At 40.7% G+C, this 6,916-nt stretch overlaps 1 long non-coding RNA gene across 1 annotated transcript; it reads left to right on the top strand.

Annotated features, from left to right (window-relative positions):
* Nucleotides 1–5,043: 5,043 nt before the first annotated feature.
* Nucleotides 5,044–6,039, top strand: LOC110929542. The gene is made up of 2 exons (XR_002587232.2): nt 5,044–5,400; nt 5,498–6,039. It is a non-coding gene; the product is annotated as an uncharacterized LOC110929542 (long non-coding RNA).
* Nucleotides 6,040–6,916: the final 877 nt, after the last annotated feature.

Here is a 6,916-nt window from a genome sequence, read left to right as displayed (position 1 = left end):
GATTTCATCGAGGATGAGTAACACTCCTTAGCTTCTTGTTGATCACTTTCCACTTTGACAACTCCCCAGGGTGTAGGGATCTTGATGCACTGATGATAAGTTGACGGCACAGCTTTCATATCATGGATCCATGGCCTGCCCAATATGATATTGTAGCAGGATAAGGAGTCCATCACACAGAAGCGCTGAATTGAATTGACCCCTTCAATATATACTGGTAATTTAATCTCTCCCACGGTATTCCTAGCTTCTCCACTGAAGCCGACGAGTACAGTGGATTTTGAAGTGATATCCATTGGAGATACATTCATCCTTTTCAACGTCTCTAGTTGGATTATGTTGACGGAGTTTCCATTATCCACCAATATCCTACGTACAAAATGGTTAGCCACATATAATGTTATTACCAGAGCATCATGGTGAGGATCCTGGACAGTATCCCTATCATCACTATCAAAAGTGATCACTTTGTCAGTTGTGAGGGTCGTCATCCCGGTTGGTCATTCCCCTCGTTCGGCTTCAGCCTCCTTTGCATGTCTCTTGGCCGCAGAATATGAAGTCCCGCAAATGTCGGATCCTCTTGAAATAAAGTTAATTATCTTGGCATCCGTAGGAGGTGATACTGCTCTTTCAGGATCCTTCTCAGTATCCTGACCCTTATTCTTCTTTCTTCCTAGGAGATCCTTCAGATATCCCTTGCTTAGAAGATAACTTATTTCTTTTCTCAGAGCAATGCAATCCTCAGTTACATGTCCGAAATCCTCATGGAAGGCACACCATTTGGACTTATCCTTCCAATTAGCTTTTTGTTGATTCTTCCGAGGCCACCTGGCCTTGTCTCCTAGACCCTGCATAGCATACATTAATTCAGGTATGTTAACAGAAAAACAATATTCAGATAACTCAGGATACTCCTCAGGATCCTCGTCTTCAGCAGCATTCACTTTCTTGTTATCATTTCTACCATATGGCTTGGAGCGATATGGTTTGTATGAAGATTCTGACTTCCTGTTAGTTCATTCATATGTTGAGGATGCATTCATCCTCTCTTGAATTTTCTTATCATCTTCCAGCCTGATATATCTCAAAGCCCTGTTCCGAGCTTCATCCAAGTTCCTGCAAGGGTTCATCACAAGATCTTGATAAAATTGGGAATCCTTTTGCAGTCCCATCTTGAATGCTTGGACTGCTGTAGCAACATCAAGGTGTGGGATATCCAAGGATTCCCTGCTGAATTTGTTCACATAATCCCTTAGGGATTCTTGAGGTCCTTGAGTTATCCTGTAGAGATCACTTGTTAATTTTTCAAAACTCCTACTGCAAGAAAATTGACTATTAAATAAATTCACTAAATGAGCAAATGATGTAATCGAGTGCGGAGGAACATTCAAGAGCCATTTCAAGGCTGATCCTGTTAAGGTAGAACCGAAGCCCTTGCACAAGCATGCTTCTTTAAGATCTGGAGGTATAGGATTGATTTCCATTCTTTCCCTATACTGGGCAATGTTCTCCTCAGGATCCGTGGTTCCATCATAAAGCTTCATGTTAGGAGTTTGGAATCTTTTTGGGATTTCAGCATCACAAATAGGATGCACAAACTGAGATATCCTGTGGCTATCATGGGACACTTCAGGAATTGGCTGAACCACCCCAGGTACACTGGATATCATATCATTTAGCTTCTGAAGTTCCCTAGACAATGCTGATGTCACACCTGCATCCTGCAAAGATCCAATACTGTTAGTAGCAAGTGTATTATTATTATTAGATATACTTCCGATCTGAGGATTCTGTCCATATCCTGAAGCATATCCTGAGCTTCTCTCAGTTGACACTCTAACTGAAGAAGGTATCTCAGGAGTGTAATTCTGGGGACGGCTAGGCACAATATTTCCCCGGTTATCCTCAGTGTAAACCGCAGAACTGAAGTTCAAAGCCCTGGGTTGCAAGGGAGTGACAGTATCCTCAGTGGGCCTGCTCGAGCTGGATTTCAAGAGTTGTATTTCTCTTAAAATCATTCGGTTGGTCTCCTGCTGCTGCCTCATCTGTTCCTGCACACTACCAAACAAGGTCAGAATTTCATCATTAGAGGCCAGAACAGGGGCCGATTCCTGAATACTCCGAGTAGGTATAATATCCTGAGGCTGTGAGCAGGTTTGCGTCCATGGTGGAGGTGGAGGAAGCACCGAACCAACTGTTGCGGAAGTTGTAGCAGACACAGTAGAAGAGCTCATGCTTGATCTCGAGGCCATTGCAAACAATGTAGTAAAAAGTTTGGAAAATACAAAACCAAGTAGTGATCTTGCAAAAGTTTTTAGAAAAAATAGCACCACTTGCCACACGGTGGGCGCCAAATTGTTTTGGTCAAAAATTACCGAAGCAAATTAGTGATCAAATTAGTTAAGTGAGGTAGTGTGCTAAAAATGTGTTGAAAATATGTTGATTAAGTTGTTTGTAAAAACAGTTTTCAGGATACGGCTCAGGATATTGAGCTGTATCTGTTATCAAACTATGAGCAAAAAGTAAATGGGATGACGCGAGATATACGAGGAAAGCCCTTGATCAATCTAGATCGCCGGCACAAAACCTCGGGACCTGACAATCGCAGCTTCCTTGTTCTTCTTATTGCTTTAAACGTCAGGATACAGTGCAGGATATTGATCAGATCGCTAAGTTTTACAATGCTTGTTGTGAAAGTGAAAGTTGCGAGAGAGTAAAGTGTGAGAGAGCAGTGAGTGTTGTTGTTCTATTTGATCCGATTTATCCATCTATTTATAACTATGAAATACAAACGAAAACTCCTATAAATGGGGGATGCTCCCGAATATTCCATAGTGAACGTTGTGGACCGAGTAAAGCGGCTTCAACGTCTTCCTTTGAACTACTTAGACCGAGTCTTCCGGAGAAAGGGTCCTCATGAACGTTGCGAGCTTGGACTCATATTCCTACACATAATTCGTTAGTGACCCTCAGGATACCATTCAGGATGTTACCAATATCCTGAATGTGTAACCCGGGGTATGAACACATATCATACAATTAAGATATAGCTTAAAATATTGACCAGGATATAGGTTCAGAATTTCACCCATAACAGTACGAATACCACTTGCGTAGATGGCCCCAACGTTTGTGCCTTCCACCTCGGTATACTCATCATTGTGTAGGTTTTAGACGTGTGAGATGTCCTCCATTGTACCTAATTGAGAGCGTGCACTTATGGGTGGAAAAAGGATTCCCTGATCAGCCATAGATCGAGAGAAAAAACAGCTCAGAAAAGAAGATGAAAGTGCTTGTAAAAAATCGGTGGGCGCCAATGAAGAAACACCAAACTAATCTGGTGATTAGTTTATTGTTTGTGCCTCGACAAATAAGTTTAATCTTCTTATCTCGTCCAGGATGTAATGGTGGTGATCCTGCAAAACACTAAGCACATCGTTAAGCTCGTTACGAGGAGGGAAATAAGGGGGGTTCTCCTCGTAACCACCATCCGGCGTGAGCATAAGTATATGTTTTGAGGATAAAAGTGTGTGATTAAAAGTGAGAGAGCAAGGAAGCAATCCTTAAACCTATAGGTGAGGTTCACGATTTATACTTGGAGAGGTGTGGGAAGGAGATGGGCTAATGGGCCTGTAGTCGACAACAAGGAATATCTGGTATGTCTCCTCTGCCACAACCGTTGGTGCTTCTAGGCAAGAGGGTAGCTGGCGCACACTGAATGGATCCACGTGTCCTGATCGTTGTCCTTGTTGTCTGGTCGGACATCAGCGGCTAAGTGGAGATCATGGAGCAGTGGTCGGCACGCGCTGATTGGTGCCACATATGCGTTCTTGTGTACCTTTTTGTCTCCTGTATGATTCTTAATCGTGGAGCATGGTACTTGTTCTAGGATTACCTGCGCTTCTTTCCTCTGTGCGACCATCGGGGATGTCCCGTGTAGCCGGTGCAAGGTCTAGGAAGTAAGAGTTTTCATCCAATGAGCCAAGTGTCAAATATGGTCCTGTGTTGGCCCTGACCTCGCGCGCGACCTAGGTTGCACCTATTTAGCCAGCGCGAGGTTGAGAAAGCTACCAAATTAGTCTCATGGGAGTATGGTCCAGTGCGCAACTTGATTGGTCGGCACAAGATTTGAGGCCATACCCCTTTAAAACCAAAATGTTATGGATGTTGAAACTGTGTATGATAAAAATGTAAAACTAGTGTAAAAGTAAAGTATACAACACATATGTCGACGACTGTGATAGGACTTTGTGAATATCGTTCATTTTTGGTTAAAAATGTATAATTAAATTGCCACAATCGTCACTGAGGTTTAGGCATGTGTGACAACCGGTACTTAAAGGCTTCTAATTACGCGATTAACAAACGTTTAAGCCAATAATAAGTAGTGTTTAAGGCACGAATTAACTTAATTAGGCTCTTGGTATGTCTGGGAACGCTGATCGGACGTTACAGTGCGTGTATGAAGATTTTCGTGAAATCTACTGAATATTAAGCGATAAGGAACTGACACCGTACAAACTACTGACCACGCCGACAAATACGAAGTTTATACATATAACTTATAGCTATGAATGTGGTTTTGCAAAATATTACCCTTTCGAACGACAAAAAGCGCAAACGTGAATGAAAAACGCGGAAACAGTAACGCACCGAAAATCAACGACGAAACGGAAGCACCAGACTCGAATCTCGTCTTGATAATAATATATTATGATATATTTGGCATTGTTTTCAAATTATAATATTCGTAGTTGGAAAACGGATCGGGAAATGGAATTAAAAACGACGATATACACAGTTTACGCGATTTAACGCGACTGACGAGCATACGCGCCTATTAACGACTTACAGCATAATTTTAAATGCGTTCGACCTAAGAATTTAATTTACGACATCTTACAACATTCGGGTTCGAAAACATGTCTCGTAGGAATTACGGGCCGCTTACACACACGAGATTGAGCTTGTGGGCCTTGGGCCCAAGCCCAAAGCCCACTTGACAAAACCTATGTATAAAAGAGGAAGCAAAACCCTAGCTGCTCATTATCTTCCTGCGCACACACACAATCTGGTCTCTCCATCTTCTACAACTGAACCCTAGACAAACTAACTCAGTCAAGCAACCCCCCCCCCCTCTTATTATCGGCCGGCCACCACCATCTTTTGGTGGTGGCGGACTACAGCAGCAGCAGCAACAACACCACCACAGGCGGCGGCGCTGTGGTGGGTGGTGCCGAGTGATGTTTCAAGCTAGAGAGAGAGATAAGCTGATGAGGGAGACTGTTCGAGAGAGAAGTGACGACAGGGAGAGGAAGACACGGGAGCCGATGAAAGAAAGAAGCGCCGACGGTGCACGGCGACGGTTGCGTCGGTCGTCTGCAGCGGCGGTGGATTCCGGTAAGACCTTGGTTCCCGTTCGCCTGTTTTCTTTTTCTGCTATTGATGTTGAAGATGATAGTTGATGATTTTGGATCGGGCTTCGCATGGTTAACAGGTCAGCTGGCAAGTCTCGTGAGTCTCGGGTCAGACTCAGTCTCGGTCTGGGTCGGGTCTAGTTTGGTTAAGATTCGAGTTAATTGGTGATGATTATGGCAGTTGGGTTTTGATCAGACTTGATACAAGTTTGGGCTCGGGTCAGTTAACAAGTCGTCGCGGATCAGATTTGGTTTAGTTCAAGTTTCGGCTTGGATTTCGTGCTCCGATTTTGATTTGGTTCGAGAGTTTGGGTCAGGTTAACCCATGTCAGACTTTGGTTCATGTTTGGTGCAAGTCAGGTTTCGGCTTGGGTTCGAGTCAACTCAGTTAACGGGTCAACACCAATCAACAGCGGTCAACAGAAGTCAACGAAAGACCTGGTAAAGTTGTTAGCGTAGCGAGTTAGTCTACCTTAGATTTTATTTAGTTTACGCGACCGAGCTCGACCCTACTCGACTAAGTATTAGTTTGCATTTCGATATACTTGATGAAAACTTTATATAGATTGTTTATATTATTGAAAAATTGTTGAATTTTGAAATTATACAATGACTTCTATTGTCTGGTTATTCAAAAAACAGAGAAAACTCTGCCCGATTTTCGTTAAAAACCCGAATTTCAAAACGAGATTATATCTTAAAAAAAACGACACCAATCGAAACTCTAGTTTTCTTATAAAACTTAATATGAAAGTATATGTACTTTAGTGTAGTTTTATAGCTTAAAAAAAATTAAATTATAATATTTCTACAACATGCGAGTTACAACTTAACGAAACCTGACACTTATTTAGATAAATATAGTTTATATCTATTTCAAGCATCGTTACTTCGCGTATTTTATAAATTAGGTCACTCATAATTCTTTTTGTTCCAATTAGATCATTCAAATTTCATTTGATGTTTCAATCCTAGATATTTTACCTAAATAGAAGGTCATCCATCCTACATGACATTTATTTAGGTTTTTATTTAAAAAAATTTGTTGACATGGCATATAAATACCAAATGGATTAGAAAAAAAATGAGAAATAGGTTTAAAAAAATTTTAAAAAATTGTAGAAATGTTAACAAAATGCGAAAAAAATTTTAAAAAAATTGTAGAAAAGTTTAAAAAAATGCGAAAAAAATTAAAAAAAAAATGTGATTTACCCTATTTTTAATAAATAAAATAATAAAACCTCCTAAATCATTTCATTTAAATTACTAAAAATTATGAAAGTTTTATTAAAAAATCAAAATGGGCAAAAAGCAATTACTTTTTACCAAACCCTTCATACTACTAATAATACCGATTCATGGAACATTAGTTTAGAAATAAGGATATGGTGGGTAAAGTACCTAATTGTGTGTTTTTACGATTTGTAATATTTGATTCTTTTGGGTTTTGGGTTTTGATTTATTATATTTTTTTTATTTGATTCCATGTCATCATATTT

The sequence above is a fragment of the Helianthus annuus genome, chromosome 3 (genome assembly GCF_002127325.2).
Source record: "Helianthus annuus cultivar XRQ/B chromosome 3, HanXRQr2.0-SUNRISE, whole genome shotgun sequence".
Lineage (NCBI taxonomy): Eukaryota > Viridiplantae > Streptophyta > Magnoliopsida > Asterales > Asteraceae > Helianthus > Helianthus annuus.
This window is presented reverse-complemented; position numbering and strand designations above follow the sequence as displayed.